Genomic DNA, 26,274 nt, shown 5'->3' with positions numbered 1-26,274 from the left:
AACACATAATGTCATTTTTTCTCAAACAGGTTAAGAAAGAAAGGTCTAATCCCCCAAAAATGGTTTAATGGTGGCATGGTCCCATCCAGCCTCTCCATTAATTTACTGCCTCAATAGCTGTTTATTTTCAGCTTATTGATGTAAAAATATATAAGTCACGTGACATTACCAAAAAACCAAGTTACCAAAGAGCCTACTAGCACCCTGGACATGGAGCAATGAAATTACAGAGCAGTGGGCAGAGAACAGGAGGAAAAGGCACAGATGCAACTGTGAGATTGTTCAGTTACTCACCACAGACATACATTCATGATCCCAGAGTGTGTTTTATAAAACATAACTGAGTGAACAGAAAAGAAGCCACTCCACATTGCCATGATGATCTTTAAAGATATTTTAAACCTTTCCTTAGTGGTTTGAGCACACACCATTTATACCTCACCAACAGCATCACCTGAGCAGTGTGCACCATCTGGCCTTCAACAGTGCCCCCAAAGTGTGTGGGACTGACTGGGAACAGCTGGTGCCATCCTCATTATTTCTATGGCAGCTGAGGATTCTCCTGCACTCCAAGAATCCTCAGCTGCTGCTTTTATCCTCCATTCCTTTTTTTTTTTTTTTTTTTTTTTTTTTTTTTTTTTTTGCAAGAGGGTATATATTTCCTTTGAAGAAGCAATGGGGGCTCATAAATTAAACTGACTTCTCCCTGCAATTGTTTCTCCTCCATTTCCTCCATTTTTCTGCATTCATTTACCTTTGCCATATTTTTCAGTAGCAACTCATGAGAGCAGCATTGCTGACTAGAGATGTGTTTGTTCACCTACATAAGAGGAAACCTTCCCTTCTAGCTACAGAGGGGAATATCACATTGGATTCTCCATGGCCGTAAACGCAGTCCAGAGCCACAGTCCCAGACAGGGAACCTTGATGTGACTCTCTCCTTTTGTCTAAAAACAAATATGCGCAGAAGAACATGACTACAGTGAAGAAGAGGGGAATATGGGCTGGGACAGATATTATCTCTTCTTCTCACACTAGCAAATAAAGCATTCCAAGCACCAAAACATGATAAACTGTCCACAACTTTGTGGGGGAGGCTATGCAATTGATTCAAGTCCCTCCAGCTAACAAAACTCAGAGGCTCACAGAGAAATTTTCTAATAAACATCTGAAATTAAAGCTCCACTGCTGACAGCAAAATTACAATTTACAGTTTAAAGACGCATTCAATTATAGTTACCCAGAGACAAAGAAGACAAGAAAAATAAAATAAATCTGGAAAGAAAAGGAAGGACTTCAAATTTACATCAAATCTTAATCCAATAATCTGCCTTTAATTACCCATAGCAGACTCTCTCCTAAAGTGATCAGTTTTGCCTCAGATCTCCAAATCTTTTGGCCCAAAGCCAAATGTATAAGTGCTTTATCACTTGAGACTCGGAGAGCATCCGTGTCCGCAGGCTCACTGGGAACATTTATAGCTGGTATGCTTGGCTGCCATTGTGGATTTGGTTTAATCCACTGAGAGTCTTTTTACGTCCTTGACTCTGCTTCATGCTTTGAACCAGTGGTAAGATTTTACTGGATTACTCCATCTCTCAGGACAGAAAGAGTATTGTTCTTTAGCCAGCTTCTGAAAGTTTGCATTTTAGCCTGTCTGCATTTTTCTGCTATTTGCGTACCCTTTGTCTGATACTGGAAAATTTTCCAGTGCAATAAAGGTAAAGGAGCAACATGGATGCCTACTTTGGGCTTTTTTACTTAAGTTTCTTGAGGTTTTTTATGTCCTTACTGTCTGATATATTAATAGCAATTAAAGAAGTGGCAGAAGAAAAGATGTAGTCCCTTCTTTTTCTATTCTGTAGTATTAAATCCACCTGATCCTATGAGAGAGCTGTGCAGACTTTCCCTTTAGGAAAGAGAGAGAAGGGGGAGAACCTAAAAGCAGTAGCCCTTCCTGGTGCCTGGAATCCTTGCAAGACAAGCTCAAGCAGCAGTCTGTTGAAAAATCATCACTCACAAAGATGCCAGAAACCTACGTTTATTGGATCAAGTCACCCACATCTGAATGACAATTCCAACAGTTATAGTCCTGTCCTGTCTCTCTGTGTTGCTACCAGAAGTCAATGTTATAGCCTGCTTTCGATCTGATGATGATAAATCAAAGAATTATAAAAGCCATTGTCATCAAAAACGCAACCAGTAAACAAAACAGATTTAAGAATTATCCCAGCCATAGGACAAACTGGAGCAGAGAGACATCATTTAATCACCACTGTATTAGAATGATCAAACCCAGGTCTAACATGGACCCATTTCTGTGGCCTCAGAACCACCATTGGCAACAGGCAATTAATTGTGGCTGGGTAAAAAATTGGTTAGACTGGAAGAAAACTGTTTGTGCTCTCTGTTGTGCTACCAATGTCTTCTGCATTGCCTTTGTTCAAGAGTTTGCTTTGCAAAAAAGGGAGTGGTAACTCTTACCTATTTAACACAGGTCACGGGACAAATCTGATTTGCGTGTATATACTTTTTTTAATGTACGTTTTTCCTTTCATGCCATGAATAAAGCCTTTGGGCCAGACAGAAATCAGAATCTGGATTTGTGAAATGCAAAGATCCCAAGTTCAGAAGATGCTACACAGAAGAATCACAGACTGTATTTACACTGTTATGTGGATATTGTTGACACAAATCAATCATTTAATCTTTCACTTTTCAAAATATTTATAAACCAGCTGCACAGTTCTTAAGGTTTTCTATCTACAAATCACAGAAAAAGCAGTAACAAAGCTAGTTTGTTGCGAAAGAATGGCCTCAAGTAAGTTAAGAGCAAAAATTATCCCTTCCTAACTAGGTTCCCTATAGAAAAATCTTCATTTTTCAGCAAGTATGTTTTTTCCAAAAAGGAGTTACTGACTGCAAACTGGCTCTTATTGCTAAATTTCTTCTCACTAACGAAGGGCTTTCTAGTAGTGATCTGTGATGAAGCAGCAAACACTATTTAAATAAAAGCAACCTCAAGGTTTTTGGTTGAACTGGATTTTGAGTGCTGTTTTTTCTCTCATCATTGTGCATCCAATGTTTTCCACATCCAAAACTGAAGCATATCAAGTGCTGCTCCTCATGCCTATGTTGTTTCATAAAGTTTTCCAGGTATCTCCCTTTTTTTCACTTCCCTTTTCCAGTGCATCTGTGCACTACCAAATACATTTGGCATTCAACACCAGATATTATTGCATTTTCAAGGTTATTATTACATTTTGGATAAGGCATATGTTCATACCCAGTGTACTGAACATCATACTCAAGAAGCAGCATGAGTTGGTCAGACCACAGATGAGATGCAGGAAACACTTTGAAGAAATTAACCATCACAGAAGATATTCGAGGCTCAATTCTAGTACAAATCAGTAGTAACATCTTTCTTATTTGCCAGATGAACACCAAAATAAGATCAACAGAGATGAAATCAGAACTGGATCTTGGTAATAAGCATGCAAGCTATAAGAACAGTCTCTTAGACCTAGTGTTATTTGTCTACCAGGGTAAAGCAGATGCACTTTCTCAGTATCCTGACTTGAGGGATGTTTCTAAGAAAGGACAGGGTTATATTGTGAGCACTGTAAAAAGAACTATAGTGTAAAGCACTGTAGCATGCAGAGGGTAGTACTAGAACATACTGTTATGGTTGGCTGTACCTGTAAAATTCATGAAATTATTGGCTTCTTTCAGCTGCAGTACAGTACTTTTACAGTAATTTGTCACTCTGTTTTCAGCAGGGATAATGGACCATGCCTTTTTCTAGGAGCACATTATTTGGCCACTGGCAGCTCTTTATATTTGCCATGAGGTCCCCAGTAGCTACATGTTCACCCTCACCCCCCTCTGCAGGACACTGGAGGCAGTAATAGATCTGTGGGGTTAACATTTCTTTACCAGAAGCTAATGGCCTCTGTGATGAGTGGTGTTAATTGGCCTGGCTATGTCCAATGTGTCTGTACTGCTCCTTTTAGTATGCCATTCCTCCACTTCTGCCTGCACAGAACAGCATGACAGCACTGCAGCCAAAATCATCTAGAAAAATACCACAGTCATTGCTCCTCCCTATCTCACCTGACACTGCCTAATATTGCCATTTTTATATGGCCAGTATCTAGAAGCCCAGTAATAACCTTTTCTATGGCTGGAGATAAATGCCATGTAAAAATGAATGAAAAGGAAGATCAGGGAAAAATCCCCTTCTGACCTGAGGGCTGATATTTTTCAGCTTTAAAGTCCTCTTCTACCTACACCATAACATCAGTGATGAAACTACTCTTTTCCATCTTATTTGAAAACCCTAACTTGTTACTGGTATTATTTTCTGTGAAAAATGGTAAGTCATTAGAATTAAGAAGGAAATTGTTTTCCTGTCTAGTGACATGTTGTGAGATTTTCAGATTTTTCTCCTTTCTGCAGTGCAGAAAATCCAAAACATTTCTCACTCCTCAGGAAGAAAAGTAGGCTGATTTTGCTTCAAAATGATGTGGAAGCTTGGCATCCTTCTAACATACAGTAACATGGACAACAGGGACCAAACCTCTTCCTGTCATACACAGCCCATTACACATATATTTTCCACAAGACAAAGTCTTTCACTCTCTTTTCAATATGGATTTTGACCATATGTGTGGTCATACTGATGTTAAAAATTAGACAACTCCCCTCCCCACCAAAATACATTTTTCACAAAGTGTTTTAGATTTGCTAACCATCACCTTTATAACAATTCTTCTGTGAAGCATCATGCAATGCAGTGTTCCAGAGCCAGAAAGCACATGGTTGTTCTGGAAAGGGTATCTGATTTCAAGGTAAAGTTCTTTGCTCCCAAGGTGAGTATCATTTACATGCTCTCCAGAACCAGTGGAGCTAAACATATGTTTCAAAAGGAAAAGTACAAGTTTTTTTTTAAAGCAATAATATATGGAATATATGAATGTTGAGGAGGAATATGCTGAAATGGAAATAACACCTTTATTTTAACTGCTTGATGTGTACTACAAAAAACCCCAAGTCACAGTGAAGCAAAATACCAGTCATCATGTTTAAGCTTAGAAGGCAAAAGAACTTTCCCGATGTATTTTTCCAAAACACTGAAGTCTGCCACTACCTTTAGATACACACAGTGTCTTTCAACCTGCCTGGAGTTACTCAGATTCCCAAACAGGAATATGCCTAAAGATAAACGTGCCCAAGCACTTTTCTGAAGTAGGATTTTACCAGTTCGGGAAAGGGAGAGGATTCATACCAGTCGAATAGTGATATTGGCAGGCTTGGTGCCATGTATGGCCACAGAAGAGACATGGGCTCTCACAGAGCTCCTAAATTCATCTGTGCTGGAGGCATCACTCCTTCCATGACTTACCCTGGGAGTCTTGGGAAAGTGAAGCCTAGTCTTGGCACTTGGATTCCTTATCTAGGTTGTTTTACACATAATAGTCTTTGTCTTGTCTTACAAATAGCATTTATCTGTTACTCCTGGTAATTCCAGTAAAACAAAACACACTCATATTTTGCACCTAATTAGGTAACTCTACTCACATTTCTGAGAATAGTACTTGTTAACTCTTTTTGCAAAACATTAAAGAACAGAAAAAAATGAATGAAAATTTTGTCTGTCTGCAAACATTAGGATATCCAGCATTATGTACAGCAGTTTGAATGTTCTAAAAATCATCTAAGCTTTTAAGCCTAACACAAGCCAAAGTCTTCAACCATCACCTTCTGAATTTGAGAAATACATTCCCATTGCCAGCAACAGGCTTTTGCTATAAAAGTGGCTGCTCAACACAGCCTAATCATCATATGCACTCTCTCACCCCTTACACTGCACATAGAAAAGAACTCCACTTGAAGTAGTGAAATGCGAAGAAGAGCAGAAGTAGCCATGCAGGATACCATGTTCACAGATATTTCCTGGTTTTAGATCTTCTCATTTATCTATATTCAAGTTAAAATTTTCAAAACTTGCACTTCAAGACCCACACACTGGTAAAGGGGTCATTGTCTGGAGATACAGCCATGCATTTATGTATATCTGAGCTCCAAATAGTTTGAGTCCAGTACTGAGGCAATCAAAATTGTAGAATTCCTGCAAAATTTTCTGGACCAGCTTAAAGTCACAAAGTCTCAAGGAGGAGAGCTGTAAAGGAGCAGAGGGATAGTCTGTTTTGTGTGAAGCATGTAAGAGTGCCTTGGTAAGACAGCCATGATGCTGCCAAACACCATCCTTTGAAGGCTGTGCACTGTGCATGAGCTGTAGATTTCCTCCCTTTTTCTCATTATAAATTCCATACACAAGCAAAGTTACTCTATTCAGGCATGTGAACTGTACTTGCAATAAAAAGGAACTGAGGCAAAGGGCACCAAATCATATTTGCCCTGCAATGTCTGTAGTGAAGTGATACTCCAAATAATCAGAAATGAGTCTTTCAGGTACCAGCTGCTGCGTAGTCATAGCAGGGAACATAGCCTGGGCATATTTCCCTGCAAGTGGACTACACCAAAACCATTGCCAGCAAGCTGCTAGTCAGCACTTTATTTTTCTCCACTTACTCTCTGAATTTCTTGGTGTTCTGCTAACAGACCTACACCATGAAATCTTGCAGGTTTTGTAGGTGAGCAGAGGAAAACCTTTATGCTTGGGCTTTATTTAAAATCCTTGAGTTATCCTGTGACTACGTAAGAACAGGGGCAAGTTGTCCTTTTAATGCTTAAGTGAAAGGACCATGATGTCGTTTTCAGGGTTTGTAGCATTTCCACAGCAGTATTCTGCTACACGGAATACTGCAGTTCATCTACAGGCAACTTACCTTTGCATGGATACATGCAAAAAGCTGCCTCATTCTTAGAGAGGTTTCCTATGACCTTCTCCTTCACGTGGCATGTATCACACCCTCCCCCACCTAAGAGCACTACTGGTGGCCCTGCTATAAGCTGTGCAGATGTTTCTACCCCATTATTGCAGCTTTATATTTGCAAGAGCCTTCCTCGAACAGATGTTCTTTCTGTGTGCATACACCATGCTTCCCACTGCAAACACTTTTACAACACAAACAGCAGATTGTCTTGCTTCTGTTGTTCAGATAAGAAGAGAGTAAATGCCTCATTCTAATGATGTGAATTCTCTTCCCACAGTGCTTAATGTCTTCCATTCTCACTGGCCCTGCTCACTTCAGGTGTTTCATTTCTGTTCCTTGAGCGGAAGGAACTTATCTTTACTCTAAAGGCTCTCCCTAATAATATACTCTTCCTGAATTTTCTTTACTGCTTTCACCTTCTTTTAATCCCTTTTGCTATGTCCTTCTTGTTTTGTAGAAGCTACTCTGCCTTCTTCAGCTCTGCTCAATGAGGAGCTAATTCAATGAATTTAAAGGGGTGTGTATTTTCTGGAGCAAGAATTAACATAAATTGGCGAATATAATTCCTACAAGTTGTAGAATAGGAGATAGTAATTAAAAAATAAAAGAAAGTTTGTATTGCCTAGGTACTGCAAAACAAAGAGTTGAACACACCAATCCCTCTGATGTTTAATCAAAAGCCTAACTTGCAAGTGGCCTCTTTTATGGTGATTATGATTGCTTTCAGAGGACATCTTCGTTCATGACTATTTCTGATTAAAAATTATCTGTTCCTGTGCTTTTAGCTTCTCCTGCTTTTCATCAGATATTTGTCAGTAATATAGCAGCAATAATAATATACATTTTGTAGCAATTACAAAAAGTAACATTTGTCATTGAATAGTAATACATCATGAAGAAACAACAGTGTGGAGATTCCTTCTGCCACAAATAAAACAATTTGCATACTCGAGCTGGACTGTTTAGAGGTTCCTGAAGTATCCTTATGACAACTTGTACAGCAGAGATGTGACAGGATGCTGAGAGCATCATCTTTGAATCTTTCCCAGCCTCAAAGTCATGGAAAACATCACTCTTGTGCTCTGTAACCACCTGAAACACAAGCTCTGTCACAGTCAAATGCTACCCTTTGTTTCTTTATCATAATTTGCCTTTAAAAAAATATTTTAAAATCACCTTACATGCAGCTTTTAATTGACCATATTGTTCCCTTTTTGCTCACATCATTTTCCTCTGCATCCTCTCTGCCATAGCTCTCTCCCACGTGAGCACCATTCCATAGGAAAAACACTCTGTCCCCTCCTTTTATTGGTTTCAGTTCTCACATTACTACTTCCCTGTTACTCCTTACACAGATGGACTGCAAGCTATTTGGCGTGCTCACTTCCAGCTTCATGGATACAGTGTTAGGTGGCTGGCACCTAGTACACAGGCAGTCTTTGAGGGTTTTGCAGCTAAAAGCTGTACTTACCAATGGCAATCATACAGCTTAAAAAGTAGATTAGGTTCCACTGACAGTAAAATCAGACTATGTTCATTTTGAATACAAGAATTAAATTACTGTAGGCTGAAGACACACCTCAGGGTTTCATGAAAAGCTCAGTGATACCTTCTTTTGCCTTTCTTAAAGCACTGTAAAGTTAAAAAATTCCTCTTTGTTTGAAAATCACTGATTTCCCTGTCTAGTAGTCGGTGAAACTTTCTACATCTGCTTACAATTACTTTGGAGATTACAATCTTGACACAAATAAATTTTTCTCCTTTTCAGTCTATTTACTTGTTCACAAATGAAATCTAGCCATTCTTTAAAAGTAACTACATACCAGTGAATTAGTAATAAAGTCTAGCTGTAAAATTTTCTTTCTCAGAAATGTTTATAAACCACTTCTATTAACTCGTTTTAATACATTACAAATACAATCCACATTACACCCATCTGCCTTGAGATTATGGCCCCCAGTTAAGCATTAGCCCTAGTTTAAAAAAAAATTATTTTGAAAAGAGAAAGTTGGGAAGACTGGGTGTGAAAACTGAAGAAAAAAAGATTTCTGCTGTCATCCTTTCTGCACCATGCTCACCCATCTCACTGGCATCCACCATGGGCCTGTTCAGCTCCCTTCCAAGATGCCCTGTGCACGCTGCTGCACTGAGGAGCAACACATGAGTGCAGCTCTGAAATTACTGCTCAGCTGGGTCATGGCTTGGGATGGTTCTGCTTATCAATATTACCCACGCTAGCTGTGGGCTCTCCACTGGGTAAGGCAGTTCTACTGAGCTAGACCCACAACAGAGACGTTTAAAAGTGAAAAATTAGTATTTTGCAAACAAGAAATACTTGCTATATCCAAAGACACTCCATAAGATTATTATTATTTTATTTTACTGTTGGAGCTTAGCTATTATTTTTGAATACTCAGTTATACCTTAGTGCTTGTTATCTTGTAAGAGCAAAGGTGTTTAACCTTTTTCTGCCCATGAAGAAAAATAATTAGTCAGATAAATAATCAGATGTTATGAACCAAATAGTTCACAGTATTTGTATTTAAACAGTAGCTATATTTCATTGAAAATAAAGGAAGATTCACCTAACTCAAAGAGAACCTGGAGTTACTGAGATGTCAGTGATGTCACCAACATTACCAATGTTTCTATCTTCTTCAGAAAATTATGCTCTAATGGAAGTATGAGAGGGAAGGTGCATTCACACATTTTCTCAAAAATCTCACATTTTCTCAGCCAGTGTTTCTTCTCAGCCATCCTCATCCACAATCTCAGTTCTGTCAAAGAAGAAGAAAAGGAGCCTCATCTTTTTTGTGTAGTGTGCTTCCTTTCCTGTCCCAGATTTGCCAGCTCCAGTTTTACTATGAGATGGATGTTCTTGTATTTTTCAGGACAGTAGATAAAACTACATTTACTGTCTGCTACATGCACATAAAACTGAAGAAAATTATTTATTATGTAGAATAATTATTTGTAGAATAAAACGTAGAATAATTTACCCAATTAAGCAAAAAACTAAGGGCGGGACCTACTAAATATCTAATATAAAGAGAATACTAACATCAAGAGCTTCAGTTTGCTGAAATACTGTAATGGGATTGATGAAATATTGGAAATATTGGAAATATTTCTTCATTATGGGTTGTGTAGAGCATCAGCATTAAGTAATGGAAATCCTGAATTGACACCATGAGTTGTCAGAAATTACATATACTACCTGAACACATGTGTTGAAATATTAGTGCAGAAAGTACATTGTATTTCCAGTGCCTGTGTACTTAATTTGCTTACTAATTTAGTAGAATTTAGACTTCAGGGATGGAACAGGCATGGAACTACCCAGTTTAGGGAACTGTTTTTTCTGGATAAAGTGGGAGGGTTGAGATTTTTCTTTTCTTTTTTCTTTTTTCTTTTAAGAGAGGAGGATGTGGAGTGCTGGCCTAAAGCAGAAATTCTACAAAACTCATTAGCCATAGTAAAATTGAATTAGTGCTCTCCAGATCACCAAGTTATTATCCATGAGTCCTTGTACAACAGTGCCTTGTGTCTCTTTTCCTCTCATGTATTATTTCTGCCTTTGGACTGCTTTTTGGTGCCTTTAGAAAGCCCATGGTCAAGCCATTGAATGAGTGTGATCCCTACAATAAAATATTGGGGTGATTTTTATTCCACCTCTCCTCACAGCTGCATGAAATGCTTCTTCTGTAGCCCTCTGCTAAAACAGGAGACCAATTCTCCAATGTCTCCTATTCCACTTTAGTTGTTTAGATCTGTATGAAAACTCTCCAGTCCTTGCCTACAGTCAGGGAATTCAGAGCACAGCTAAAGAGGGAAACTGCTGGGATAGCCCCGAAGCACATTTTTGAGCAATGCAGTTATCATGGATGTCAATTACAGGGATCCAAATGTCCCACAGAGTAGAAATCACAACTATGGCTCAACAGAGCACTGAGACATCTCGTTCCTGCTCTGTTTTTCCCAGCATCAGAGACTGGGTGAAATTTAAGGGTATTTTAGGAGGCCAGACCAATCAGGCAGTTCCCCTTGTGCCCTCAGTTCTCTGAGACATCTGGCATCTCCACTGCTCTCTGTGATGCAGAACTGAAGCTTCAAGGACTTTCCCCAGTAAATTGCAGGAGGATCTTTGCATCCTCCTTGATACATGGGAGAACTGTGAGAAGATTTTGAAGGATTTCAATAATTTCATGGTTTAACTTCATTCTTTCCTGTAACATGGGTGGACTACAACTCCACATAAAGACAACATCTCAGCCCCAGCTTATAGCCAACATTCAGGCAGCTTGCCCAGGTAGAAGCTCTGCAGACTTCCAAGGCAGATCTTTTGTAGGTGACTGGGGGACAATTGGGAACAACACTTGAGTCAGACCTTGCAATTAACTCTGCAGTGCAGATGCACTCCCAAATTCTTTCACTCACATTCACTTGCAAAGCAGCCAATAGATATTTTCTCAATCAAAGTGTTTTGGCTTTTTTAATCTGAAAAGGCTTTTCATTAAAAAAGTTCTTTGGATTTCTTTTCTACTGCTTGAATAAAAAACTAAGGGAAAAATTTGGTTTTCAAGAAGCTGAGTTCAGAAATCTAATCCTGTTCCACACTAGCAACAGTTGAGTGCCTAAAGGCAGTCTCACAACACACAATGTGATTAACTTAGAACAAATTTGGACAGCTTTCAGAGAATACACAATGAACTATTCTCAACCATGGGAACAGAAAAGTAAAGGGAGAGGATGCTTTCAAGGAAAATCATAAGTTAAAAAATTAATTGAAGAATCAGTTACTAAAAAAGATTTCTCTTTGTAAAATGATGATTAATCAAAGCAAGAAAGAGTTTTTGAAGGGGGGAAAATGTTAATTTTGACAAATCTCAGCAATTATCACATTAAATTGTTATAAAATTTCATTTATTTATTTATTTTTATTTATTTTAGCTGGGATCGGGTTGGGAAAAATTTCCAAAACTCTTATTTGTCACTGCCAGATCAGGACTGTATGACACTGAGAAAAAAGCAGCAAGGACATAAATATGCAAGTTTCTCTAAAGCAAATTTTTACGTCTCTTTCACTAATCTTCTCTGTGTCATTGTGAGGAGTAAAACACCATCCTGATATCAAATCTACATTCATTGACAGGTAGAGAACACCTGCATCTACAAAAATTGTACCTTTTGATGTAATCACCACACAAGGTTCCAATGATTTTCTGCTAAACCACCCACCACTCACCACTGTTACCAACCATATCACAGGTTAGGCAAATGCCTCCAAGAAGCAGAGACACCATTACAAACATTTCAGAGAAGTTTCCCCTGGAGGAATTCTTGAGGTACTTCTTGCAGAGACAACTTTTGAAGTTTTTCTGCAAAAATGAAGGAAGATGTTGGTCCATCTTTACTTCTTGTTGAGAACCACTACTTCCGACACAGTGAAAATCATCCATAATAGGTAGAATTCCTGGAATTTATCATCATAATGCTAAAGAACATGTTTTAGTCCAGACTGCACCAAACCAAGATGGCAGATCGGGTTTTTTGTTTACCAGTGAAATATCCTCTGGGGTTTTTTTCCCATTTTCAGTCTTCAAAAGCTGTCATAGCATCAATAAAATTGGTACATCACTAGAAAGTCACAGTTCCCAATCTTTGTTTCATATGTGCAACATGTTGCCCACAAGACTTTCTGATATTGCCTCTTGATACAGTAAATTAAAAACTTAAAACTAAGGCCAACAGGGAGAGCAAACCTGTCCACAAAATGCAAGTTGCTCCTCCAGGGACCACTGTTCTAGAGTACTGTGCAAATATTCTCCACAAATCACAGCTTAAATATCAGTTTGTTTGCCAAGTGATTCTCCCAACTCCCTGCTTACAGCCATGAGAAAACATTTTATTTATTAATTATTATTTGTAATTTGGGAAAACAAATGGCTGTATTCCCAGTCAGTCAACTCTCCTATCCACATATGTGCATTCCAGGAGCACAAGCTTTACCTCTGGCTTAGAGAGGTATTTTTTTCCCTGGGATCCTTCATTAAAACATTAGCAGCGCATTACTGCTTAGCAGGTGCACAGACCCCATAGCCAAATGTTACTTGTTAACTGTGGTGCAACATTATATGGCCATAAATGTCTAGGTATTAATCACATGTTTTGATTTGTATCCAAAATGTGATTTATGCACTGGATTTCTAGGACTGTATGCTAAACTAAGAAGGAAAGTGAAGGAATTCAGTTTAGTCAGGCAGCTGAATCACTCTCTGCCATGAAGTGGATTTACCTGTGAGCAAGCAGGGCAGTGCTGGGAGAAAAACTGGAATCAACCACCGCAAAAATGGGGAAGAGAAGGGAAACAGAAGCAATCTTTGACAAATTCAATTAACTTTTTCCCTTGCTAAGAAAAAAAAAGTAAGAACAGTTCACAGCAGGTTTCAGAGGGTAAGGAAAAATACAAGTAAACAACCTTCCCAAACCAAATTTCCTTTCAAATAAAAGAACAGAGCTGTTCCCACAAGAAGTGGAGGTCTTCCACTCTATTCAAAGCAGGGTTTGGCAACAATAGGGTAGTCTGTTGTTAGTTATATGCTGATTTATATTTGATTCCAAGAGGAATCACTGACTGGCTGAATGTCTGTAGTCCAGTTTCACTGTCTCTTTGCAGTGTAATTTATTCTACTAAAACTACACTGTGCTGCATGAGGGTCAGCAGTAGAAATTTTGTTGTCATTGCTTATACCACCTGATAAAGTGGTGACCCCTTGACTCTCCTGAGTTGCTTAGTTGTATCAATGAAAACACAGCACAGGTCATGCTTCAAGCACAGCACCCCACGTGAGACATGGATGCATCAAGAAGCGTGCTAAGCAAAGCTGCAGAAAAGTCAAAGAGGAAAGCCCATAGAAAGATGCTTCTTTCCAAGCAACTGTGGCTTGATGGTTTTCTCCAATCTGAGGAGAAAGTCCCATGTGATCTGGCCTGTAACAAAGCTAATGAATAGATGAGGATACTCAGATGGATTTTTGCAAAATCTTCCCTTCATTATTCTTTTGAACTTCCTAAATTCATACTTTGGCCTAAGGGCAGTATTGAAAAGGTCATTCATGAAACCAAGTCAAAGCAGTACTTGCATCCCATCTGCACATGCAATATGGTAAATAACTCGCAACTGAACTCCAAATCAACAGGGGACAAAAGCATAGGATTACACCCCAAAAGAAATATCTGAAACAATGTACTTCAAAACACCTGAAACAGAATAAGTGTATCCAGTTTCTCATGGAGATATCGAAGGACTCACTGAACTGCATCTCACTGCATAAAGACCCTTAAATTTCCAAGCGATTCACTCTGATGCTCTACTCCTCATCTTTCATTCAGAATTCTATTTCCTGGCACTGATTTTACCTTCATCCACCTTTGCAATGATTTGCTGTGCTTCTGTTATAAGGGACAAACCCTGTTGCTGGCCTAAGACATTACCCAGGATAAGGCATAACATATGCAAGATATGGTATATCCTTCATCCTTGACTTCCACCTTTCCCACTCTGACATTCACTCTCTCCCATAATTTCCAAGTCCAGTTAAGCAAATCACAATAATCAATTATGATCAATGAAATTTTTTATCTGTGACCTCCCTTTTGTGTGTGTGTTGCATCCTATTAGCTAATGCCACACAATTAATTTCTTCTTGATAATCCTTTTGTGCTCAACAAGTAGTCATAGTTATGTCCAACCCATCTTTTCAATGTAAACCTTGCTCTAACATGGGAATGAAATCACTACAGATCTATTATTTCTCGGAACAGGATATTTCATTTGCATAAAATATTCTGCACTTGACACAGTGCCAGGAAGCAACACCTAATGTCCATTCTTCATTGCACTCTTGCTGTGGCCTTAGGAACAGAAGGAATCACCGTGTTAGTCTCGTGCCTATTACTCCTGAGTTCCCCACTTCTTAGTCCCATCTTTGATTTATACTCCCATGACTCTCTGAGAGCCCTGTCAAGTCAGTGACCAAGATAATGGACAAAAAGGAATTTCTTACATGATGTAATTTCACATTAAACAGAATGGTTCACAGGTTGTAATAGAAGGTCAATAGCGGATATTATAACCCCTAAATTGGTTGGGGAAAAAATGGTTATTTGAACCAAAACCCAAATAAAGTTCCATACTAGTCAAGATAGCTGAAGGGAAGTGTCTCCATGCATGTCAGGGACATGCCTGGTCTAATAACCTCAAAGGAAGGCAGATCCCAACCTTGTTCATTTTCATAGCAGCAGGACTTACTGGCAGGGAATGGCATTAGCACTGCCTTCAGACATACAATGTCTCTTTTTACTTTTAAGTTAGATGGCTATATTCCAAAGTAAAAAAAAAAAAATTATCTAAATGTCATTAGTCCAATGGGAATGCAGAAAATGTACATTTTGGAGACAGATCAACCTGTTAAGCAAGAAAAGGAGACCAAGAAGAAATTAATTAATTGAATGGATTCATGAGTCCCTCATTTGTTATTAATAAAGCACTGTGGAATAAAATGTTGATGAGACACAGTCATTCACCTTGGATCAGTATGCAAAAGGAAAATTCAGTGCACTGTAGATAGTTATCAAGGCCATAGGCACAGCTTTTTGTACTGAGTTATGAATGTTATATTAAATGGTAGACTCAACATTGCATACGTATACTTTGCCTAGGGATGAATTTCACCCTAGGAAAAAAACCCCATAAGGCAAATTTTAGAGAAGAAGAGAGATGATTTACTACAACGTATAGCATGTAGTAACTAATACACTTTTAGTTATTCCCAAAGATAACTGACCCCATAAAGGGTTTTAAGTATTTCTTAACATTATTTTCATACACTTCAAAGACAATCAGTCTCTTAAAACTATTTCCATATTTCTCCATATTACAGTTATATGCATCTTAGAATGTTACACAATTACGTATACACATTTTCTGCTTTCATGGGTGAAAGTGTCCTGTGGTAATGACTGCCATGGTATTAAACCTTCTTATTTCAGAAATCTAATGAATTTTGCCTCAGCGCTTAGGTCTTTTTTTTTTTATTTATGCTTTTCTGTTATTTATATCAGTCTAGCTGTTGATTTTTGTCTCTTATTAAATACTACCAAAATGAATATGATTTTAGCCATTGTAGGTGTAGCCAAGGCCTGCTCTTACACAATAGTGTCTATCTGTCCATCTGCAAGATCTGCTGCAGTCCATTCTCTGAAGAAAACAGAAGTTATAATTTACTGATTTGCTAAAACTTGCTTAAGTTACTTGAAACTGCCAAGGAGTGAAATCCATTCTTGAATATGAGGCCAGGAACAAGGCCTGAGAAGTGCTTAAACTCATTTTGAGGATATAAAAGTGATTGAAGTGGTTACACAGGATCAGTGCTAGTAATTCATACACAAGAGGAGCTGACCATGTGTGAGCACTTCAGGAAATCACACCAGGTTCTGATTTCCCCCCAAATTTCAGCAACTACACTAATAATTCTACCAGGCCGCCGCAGCCATGCTACAGCTCAGGACTGTTTTGTTTCGTCTAAGTAATTACAGAGGGATAAAAACACTCTAGGTCATGGTAGAAGCTCAAGTCATTAGAAATACCTCCTCACATCGTTAGTGCTATGAGTATTCCAAAGGAAAAACAAAAGCCTCAAGGCAATTTTAGAAAAAGGAAAGAAGGGATAGATTCATCTAATCCACTTCTAATACAGATTTAAAGAGTGCTCTGCTTTTTGCCTTTACTTGAAACCAGATCTCCCACATATCCCTGAAGATATCCCTGCCATGTGCTGTGACTGCTTTAGAACCAAGCCTGCTAGTCTAGAAAAGCACTTTTTTTGTTTACTAAGTGAGCCCAGACTGTATTGAGTTGCAAAAGGTAGAATAAGAAATGGGGCAAGAGGCTTTTTTCCAGGGCAGAAAAAACTCAGAAGCTTCATTGCATCTGTTTACTGCTTTTTTTCTGCATTTCTAAATCATTGGCAAATTTAAAGAAGGACCAGCTAGTATTGGAAGAGATCCTGAATAGTCAGCAGTAGTTTAGTGAGATCAGTCAGGCCACAAAGCCTTGCCAGAGTTGCTCCTCCCTCAAAAATTTTTGAATCTATATTTAAACATCCTTGATCTGGTCACAAGAGATGTGATAGGGCTGACAGCAAGGGAAGAGGGGCAAGGATGAAATTAGGGTTTCCAACAGAAGGGGGGGTGGAACAGCACTTCTAGAAAATCTGGGCTCTTTGGACATAATTGTCTGGCAATGTGTAGGTATTACTAAAACCCAGGATTATTTCCAACACTACATCATCATATCCACTACTACTGTCTGCCAGAGTGTTAGTAGTAAATCTGAAGAGCCAGGAAAATAAGTGGAGCCTGTCTGCCTGCAATGAGGGGCTGGCCTCTGTGCTGCAGCAGTTCAATGCCTTTCTCAGACAATCAAATTATCTGCTAAATATCTAAAATATTCCTGAGACAATAAATGCGCTTTGCTAAATTTCTGGGGGTGTAAGGTGGGAGAAGTCTGGGATTTGAAGAGCAGAACATTTATGGGTATAAATGGAAAGTGGAGCACTCCTGGAAGTGAAAAGCCTTGTTGGCATCACTACACTGGCTTCACCAGCAGCCAGTCCCAACCTGGCAAAAGCACACTTTGTGCTTTCCTTTCTCCTCTGGCATAATAAAACTACTGTAAGATTTGAGAGAAACTCTTTCCACTTGAGTCTCTCTGAGGCTGTCACACATCAAGTCAAGACCTTAGGGGTGAGAAAAACAATGCACCTCAGTCAACACTAGAAAGAATTGCCTGTAGGAAGGATGCTCAAGAAGAGGATGAAGTGACAGACATATAAAATCTGGTGGGTTTTGGATAAAGGAGGGAAAGCAAAGCTCAGACTGAAAGCAATTCCACAGGCTTGTGAGTTCAAACAAGAAATACATCAGTATCCAAAGTGGAGCTGTGAAGCAAAAAATGTTTGAATTTTTAACAAGGAGTATTTTGCCATGCAATCATAAGATCTTTCTTATGTTGTAACAGTACCACTGGAAGAGAGATTGGAACAAATTTAACGCAAAGTAAGCCTACGCTAGTCTTTGTTTAGGCTGTTTTCCTCCAGGCTACAATTGCTCAGGAACTGCCTGGGCATTGGTCAGCTGGCAGAGAACAGTTGTGGGTGGATTTGCATCCCTTGTTTTTCTTGGTTTTTTCTTTGCTTCTTCTGTTGCCTTTTTTTTTTTTCTTTAAGTTGAAACTGTGAATTCAACTCACAAATTTCCACACTTGTATTCTTCTGCTCCCAACCTCCATCCCACTAGGATGTGACGTGAACAAGCAGCTGTGTGGGACTGAGTTGCTCACCAGGGTTAACCCACAACACATGCCTAGGTCTGTCACTGGGCTCACCTGAGCACTCCCAAGAGAGCCTCTTGGGGCAAGGACAAGCCCCTCCCTCTAAGAAGTTTGCTCCAGATGTACAGCACTGTTCCCAGCATTCAGAGTAGAACCGTCTTTCACAAGCCCAGGACTTCTTCAGTTTCCAGGTTCAAATTCTTCCCATTCCTTTTCATCTGTTTGCACGCTGATATCACACTTAACTCAAACAGCTTATCTTCCTTATTGCTGTTTGTCCTCCGTCACTCAGGAAACAATTTAGTTTCTTGAGCTCTATGTGAAGTCCAAGCAAACCAAGTTCTTCTGGCTTCCTCTCATTTCACATGCTTTTTCATGCTCCCAACCACCCTAGTAGCCATCCTCTGAAATCTGTATTAACTTTTTTTAAATGAGACACCAGAACTGCGTGCAAGACTCTGTATGAAGTTATCTGCCTGAATACTCTTATGAAAGCTAGTAAAATTACACATGCAGGAATTTTTACCGCAGTAAAAATCATAGCCATAAAAAGCAAGTCTTTCATATCTTTTCTTAGTATGGCTGATATTTAATATGTGAATGATGGCAGACATATGAAAGAAAAAGTAGGTGACTGAAACCTGGAACTACAAGGAAGGGTTTTAATAAGTATTTTTCTTGGTATAATTGCAGTGAATATTAACTAACAGTTATACTTCCTCACAGAAAAAAATTCAAATAAGCCTAAAATAGAACCTTTCACTGAGAGAATGTTAGTCATAGAACACAGCAGGATTCTTGGGAATTTTGTACGCCATCAGTGAAGAGACTTGCAGGAAAAGTATGAGATGAATGGCTTGTGGAGAACCATGTGAGTTCCATGCAATTAAAGCCTAATAAAGCCCTTTTGAGAAGTCTCTATCAACACACCTGAAGTCACATTTTCAGAGAAAAACACTAGCACATCTAGTTCACATGTGTGAACTCTGTTCAGCCCCTTAACATTCCACTTGCTAGTAACTAACTGTAAGACAAGACTAGGAAAATTTCCTCCTCTTACAAAAACTCTGACATTTTTCTTTAAAAATATGAAAAAAAAAAATAAAGCAAAAAACAAGACCAACACAAAAACCACAACCACAACACAGCAACAAAATAGAAAAAGACCTCTTACCCCCTCCACACTCCCCATTTGCAGAATTCAGCCAAGAAGCAGCTGTGATGACTCCAGCCCATAGTCTCCCTTGCCATACTGCAGGGTCAATGCAATGCTGCCTACCTTCTCCAAGGAAAGCTCACTGCAACTTCTCAGCAAACGTTTCCCTCCAGAGCTAAGCATTAAAGTGTGAGCCTGTCCTCTGAGTCAGAGAAGGTGATTATACCCAGATTTCATTCAGTGAGAGCAGGGGTTTACTTAATGTTTCTCACTTCACTGGTGTAGCCCATGAGCACCAGATCATGGGGCTCATGTGGGCATTGGCTTCTCTAAAGTGAAGTTCTGGAGTCAGAAACTTTTCCTGACAAAATCTTTTCGAATTGGCTATATTTTCTGTCTCCAAAGTGTGTTTTCAGTGAAATGACATGTTTCAACTAAAGTATTTTTATTGAAAGGACTTGCTGGTAATCTTTGATAAGCATTTTGAACCATGGATCGTGCTTCCATATAGAAGAAGCTGAAGGACCCAATATGTTTTGTGCCTACGAGCTGAAAGGAGATCTCCAGCCACATCTTACCCTACTCTCAGTTACTCTCATTCCTTGCTGATTTTCTCCAGCAGATCCATACAAAGCATTGGCTTTAGCAGAAGCCAAGGAAAAGTTTGGAGTTCTCTGTGAGATGTCACTACCTCAACTGAAGAAGACTGACCTTTGCCCTAGACGAAGTCCTTTTCTTTTTACAGGGTTTTCCCCTCTGCTACCCCTCTTCATGCAGGACAGCCCTGGATCTCCTCCAACCGGACAGTTTTCCTGTCTGGTTTGTGTAAGAGGAGAGACTATAGCCTTGCCTGCTCCTTTATACATCTGAGACTGCTTTCTTCCCAAGAACAATTCTGCCTGTCTCTCTCACAAGCTATATAAGGTTGCAGTTTTTCTGAGAAGCCATGGCCACCACAACTGTCTTGGTTTTCTGTTTATGGTATTTATTGCAAATGTTACTCCTAAATCCTCATTTCTTTCAGTAGCCCACAAACCTGATGATAGCACAAGTCCAGTCATTCTTTCCAGTTAAATACATTTTGGACCTGAACAATTTCTCTGTAGAAACAGAGACTCTCACAACCTTTTAAGGATGCACTTGATGCCTACTACTAATGCTCAGGGGTTAAGACTTTGTGGCAAACACCTGCCAACTCAGCTCCCAGTGCTACTTACATAAATATGCTTTTGTTCTTAGAATATGTTACACCAGGTTTCATAAAAGCACCCGTGTACCGCTATAAAAGATTTAAAAGATATAAATAATAACCTAGGAGCCATTTAAAGTTAGGATCAGCAAATTTCAAGGAAGGGATCAACCAACTTTGGTAATTTAACAACTGTTTAAAATACATTAGCAATATCTGGTTTAATCTTATGGTAATTTATAAGCTATGAGGTTTTGTAAAAAAAAAAAAGTCATGGTAATACAGGAACACGATAAATTAAATACAAGCCTACAAGTGAGTTTTTTAAAGAGAAAGTCTATCATTCTACAGGATTGCTAAAGACACATGGGTATGCATATAAACAAACAACTAAGTACACAAAAAATATATATAAGCATTTCAAATAGCTGTATAGGGTTTGGAAAAGAACCAGTATATTTGATTTTTCCCTTATATATTTATTCTGTGCAACAGCATTAATGAATTCAGGTACACAGAATTAGCTTGCAGGCAGTCTTCATGCTTGAAAAAGAATACATCAAGCCCACAGTACCCCCACTCAAGGAAGACATGTAAGGAACTGATTCATTGTATGCATACCTGGTGTATTGTTCCATATGGACCTCACTATGTTGTGTCTGGGGGCTCAGCAGTTTTTTTCAGCTTTTCTTACATACTTTGCAGCCACTAAGGCAAGGAGCTAAAGTGAGAGCTGTTCATCCTCCATCCTGAACTTGGGCAGAACCAGTTGTCTAGCAAGGTCAAAACCATTTAGCATAGAAAACACAGTGTAAGGAATCTTTTGAAGGTATAGCAAGGTGGCCATACACCTGGTGCTCCCCGCTGAGGTGGTTTTTCAATACTCCTGTGTCATATTGAAGCCAAAGCCCTCATCAGGAAAGCGAATCAAGACACGTCTGCCTGCACAAGGGGAGAAGAGCTGGCCTTCTGCTCTGGGAAGGGATGGAGGCTGGGCTGGTACCTGAGAGGAAGCCTCGGGTAGCTCTAACAGTGCCATGCTTTCATGTGCTGCCAGGTGTGCCCCACAAGACCCGGGCAAGCCCCTGTGCCTGGGGTCTGCTACACAGCACAGACTTTTCTTGGCACCCTCCTGCCAGTGGCAGCCAGCATGGCACAGCCCCACCAGCATGGCTTCTGCTTTGAACGGGAGTTCCATACATGGACATTTTCATGGTTGCCTTTCAAAGTTTCCGATAAGAATAAAACTTACTGAAATCTAACAAAGCTTACTGAAACTTACATAAAGGTTCATGAAATAAATCATGCTCTTCAGTTTTAAATTCTGTTTTGAAAGTCCCTTCCATTCTTGCAGGGCCTTATTTTACAAATAATGCTGAAGCTAAATCTATTCTTTCAATATAACTGCTGTTTGTGATTTAAGTAATCAAATAGGATCCTTAGCATCAGGAACCATGAAATGTAGACCTACTATGATGTACTTCAGCCTAAACAAACAAGGGGTAAAACAGGGAAGGTGATGCTCAAAGAATAATTTAAAATATGTATATTTATTCAAAGTTCTTTGAAATAGACACTTTCTGCACCCCATTGCCCCAGTCTTGGCTATGTTTGCCAAGTCTTTCCACAACACAAGAGGTTAATTTGTATTCTGTGGATAATAAAAACAGCAAGGAAGGTAATACAAAACTGGCATTATACAAATGGGCTTGGGGCTGCACAAGAGCAATATCAATATTATTAAAGGAAGGACTTGCCTTGTATTATATGCTCTCCATTAAAAAAATCCTTCACATAATTCTGCTGAGTTCTAGTGCTCTGGTAATATCAAATATCTTTCTCTCAATTCCAAAAGAAGTCAAAGAGGCAAGACCAGGACTATGCTATTAACTAAGTCATACAATGTCAATAAGAATAGAAGAAAGTAAAAGAGAGTAATAAAAGTGCAAACGACATAGTGCACATTTCACAGCATTTAAACATACAGATTTGCAAGGGAATATAATATTCCTGAAAATAAGATAAGCATAGGTTTGTTATTTGTGGGACTCAGACTGCTGAGAACATCTCAGGAATGAACCCCTGCATTCAGGGAGACACAGAAGAAGTTGTCTGAAGGCTGGCTCTGCCAGCCTAGTTCCAACCTGACCTAGAAAAACCCATGCAGTTTTTGCTCTGACTCTCTCTGAAGAAGAGCCTGCCAATTGTACCAGACTGCAAGGGGGTTTAATGATGTGGACAAATGGGCCTTTTATTTCTCCTGTGCTTGTCTGGGAAAATTTGGAAACCATACATTGTAGTATCTTTCAGTGTTCCCAAAAACTGAATAGGGAACTTTCCAAGGTGTACAATAAGTTGCCAAAGGTTCAGCAACAAGACAAAACCTTGCAGCCTGTTATTGATAGTTTGCCTGCACATACAAAAGAAATTGTCCTTTATAAATACTTTTTAAAATTCAGGAAAACTGAATATGATTACAAAGTAAAATTTTTACCACATGTATTCATAGCCTAAAAAGACTACAAAGGTAATAAAGAACTTAAATTATTTCATAAAGTATCCCAGGTAGAATACAGAGATGTTTCCAAAAGAGACTGAACTCCATCCTCCCTTTCCCACATCCACTGTTTTCCATATTTACCCATGTATCATTTGATTGCCTTTCTCACTCCCAAATAATACAAAATATCTTTTCCAAATTTAGTAGTACAAATTAGACATCAAATAGAGAAAGGCAGAACCCAGAGGAACTCCTGTAACTTCTAGAAATAGGCTTTTACAAAAGATAAGAGCTTATGAACTGAGAAGATGATACTGTCTATTCCCAAGCAGTGTTCTGGTCAGTTCCATTTTACATGTCATCTTCTCATAACAGATAGTCCTCCAACCAAATAATTGCTCCAAATACTGTTTTTACAATTTGCAAATTACTTTGTGAAATTTTCTCTCTGTTGTAACGGGAGCTGTGCCTAATCCTCTTTGTAGTTGATAATCACATTTCCCATTAAAGTAAACTTCTCTCATACCCATAGGACAAGCTGGAAAGGAAGATTTCACAAGGGTATGTAGTGATAGGACAAAGGGTAATGGCTTTAAACTGAAAGACAGTAGGTTTAGATTAGATATTAGGAAAATATTCTTTACTACAAGGGTGGCAAGGTACTGGCACATCTTGCCCACAGAGGCTGTAGATGCTCCATCCCTGAAGGTGCACAAGGCCAGGCTGGACTGGGCTATGAACAACCTGATCTACTGTAGGTGTCCGGCCCATTGCAGGGGTTTGGAACTAGAGGAACTTTAAGGTCCCTTCCAATGCAAACCATTCTGTGATTCTATGATTCTAAGACAAATAAGCATGAGGTGGTTCAGGTCTATCTTCACAACCTGGAGGATCCTTGCTGTTTACAACAGTCGGAATTGTCTCATCGGAAGTCCTCTCATGTCCAAATACACCCTTGCCAGTTAGACAGGACACAGGAAAGGGAACTCAGCTCATTCAAACTTCAAGTATTCTTTTAAACCTTATTTCTTAAATTTTAATGTTAGGTAAGTGGATTTTTATGTCCTTCTATTCTCTCTCCTGTCTCTCCCTCCACATGAAATTCTGCTAGGGAATACACTCCCCTGGCACAAAGATGGATTCAGAGATTCAGTAACCATTTTCAAATCACATCCTGTCTGAATTCATAGCTTCCTGCACACATGCACGCACATTCTCTTCCTGGGTTCCTGTTTTTGCTCCAGTTTTCCTCCTCTCTATACCGTAGTTCCTCATCCATGAATAACCAAAAAAAATTTATTTCCTTGAGAATCTTTGAATAGCCTTTGTACGAAAACACCTGTTTTACAAATAAAAGGTACAAAACTGATTTTACAATTAGTCCTGTTGCTTTCCTTGAGGCCATCACTACACAGGATAGGGATTCACATATGATAATGCTGACATTCAAATCTACAACTGAACTGTCTAAAGACATTCTCCAAACATTACTCCAGTGATTAATGATCTGTGCATTCACACAGAAATATTTGATGTACTGCTTTACTCACCGAAGTCTCTTATTGTACAGTCAAAGCTTATTTGGAATTTATCTGTCGCCACCAGGCTGGAACTCACTATTATTAAGTAAAATTCAACCTGGAGGGCAGTAAAACTACAAGGACTATGGAGTGTTTTGATTCATAAAAATACTCAAAAGTAGGTTTGGGACTTAAATTTAGGGAAGATTTCATCAATATTTAAAATCAGCCCACCACAGTCATGAGCTTCCAGTACATGTGTAGTCCAGAGGAGTCACAAGAATATCTGTTCCTACTGTCTCTATGCACCACATATCCTAATGTCTTACAAAACACCTGAAGAAGACCAGAAGTTACTGCTATAAATTTCCATGGAAATGTTACCATTATGATGGATCCCTATAATAGCACAAATTTTTCCTTTCTACTGTCTTTCTTCAGATGGACTATTGTTTCAAAACTTGCTGATACATCTAGACTTTATGGAAAGGAAAGAAGTGAAAGACAGACAAATACTAGGATTATACTGCAAAGATAGACTAAAAAAAAAGCAGTAAAATTCACACTAACACTAAGAATCTCTTTCTTTTTTTGTGGAAGAATCACCATGTATTTTCCTAGTTTTCTTTATCTATACCTGGGAAACAAGTGCACTCTTCATACCTCACAAGAAAAAAAAAATCACTCAATGAAAATTGTGCATTTCCAAAATAAAATAATTATCTCTCCTCATTGATTCTGAAAGGAAGTTCAGATGAATACATCTGCCCTTATGATTATGAACTACACATCTCAAAAGATTTCTCAATTTCCATGAAATACAAGGACTGTATACTCACTGAAGATAAGAAGTATTTCAGTGTCCAAGCCCCCTCAGTGTCTAGAGATTACACTTGCACCCCAGCTCTTACCATACTCACGCACCTGTGTTTCTTTCCCAAAGTAGCTGGAACTTGCCTACCTGATACCAGGACTCTGTGGAGTGGAACGTATTGTCCTGCAGATTGCATACAGACAGGAAGTATTACTATGGAAATAAATAATTTAAAATGTTGGTTTTTGAAGACCCAGACAGTGACTGAAGCTACATGTTTGTGTATAGCTTCTCACCTTTCATCTTACACAACTTTTCCAGCTGCAGCTGCACAAGACAACACATTTGACAGGACAAGAAAATGTCACTGCCATAAAATGAGAGCCTTTAACATCATTGGTTTTAATTCTTGCCATAAATGAGACCAGAAATCAGCAGGAAACCAATGTTTCCGCTGAGACAAACTTTGGAGCCACACACCAACCTGACGAATCTGCCTATTGGTATCAGTATTATTCCTTGTAACTAGAAGAATCAAGAAAATCACTACCTGGGCTCATGAGCCCTTTCCCAATTGTCCCAGGGACCCAAAGCCCTCTTTCATCGCCCTCAGTATTCTATTTGTTATTTCTTCCCTGACAGTTTAAACAACCAATGGATACCAGTGGATAGTATTCAGAGGGTCTTACTAGACTGGAAAGTTTTCCAGTAATGTCCCTTCTCTGAGCCCCTGCGAGACTTCCCTGTGAGTTGGGTCCAGTCTGAATATCAGGACCTCTGCTCTCCTTAGAAGGGAGTCTC

At 39.0% G+C, this 26,274-nt stretch overlaps 1 long non-coding RNA gene across 2 annotated transcripts in view; it reads right to left on the bottom strand.

Annotated features, from left to right (window-relative positions):
• The window catches only part of LOC135289055 (uncharacterized), a 62,732-nt gene that overhangs the window by 36,022 nt on the left and 436 nt on the right, over window positions 1-26,274 (bottom strand). For both annotated transcript variants that reach the window (XR_010351859.1, XR_010351858.1), the window contains exon 2: window positions 25,621-25,686. This is a non-coding gene — a long non-coding RNA (uncharacterized LOC135289055). The remainder of the gene's footprint in view (window positions 1-25,620; window positions 25,687-26,274) is intronic.

The sequence above is a fragment of the Passer domesticus genome, chromosome 1 (assembly GCF_036417665.1).
Source record: "Passer domesticus isolate bPasDom1 chromosome 1, bPasDom1.hap1, whole genome shotgun sequence".
Taxonomy (NCBI): Eukaryota; Metazoa; Chordata; class Aves; order Passeriformes; family Passeridae; genus Passer; species Passer domesticus.
The sequence above is the reverse complement of the archived record's forward strand: the minus strand, read 5'-3'. Positions and strand labels throughout refer to the sequence as shown.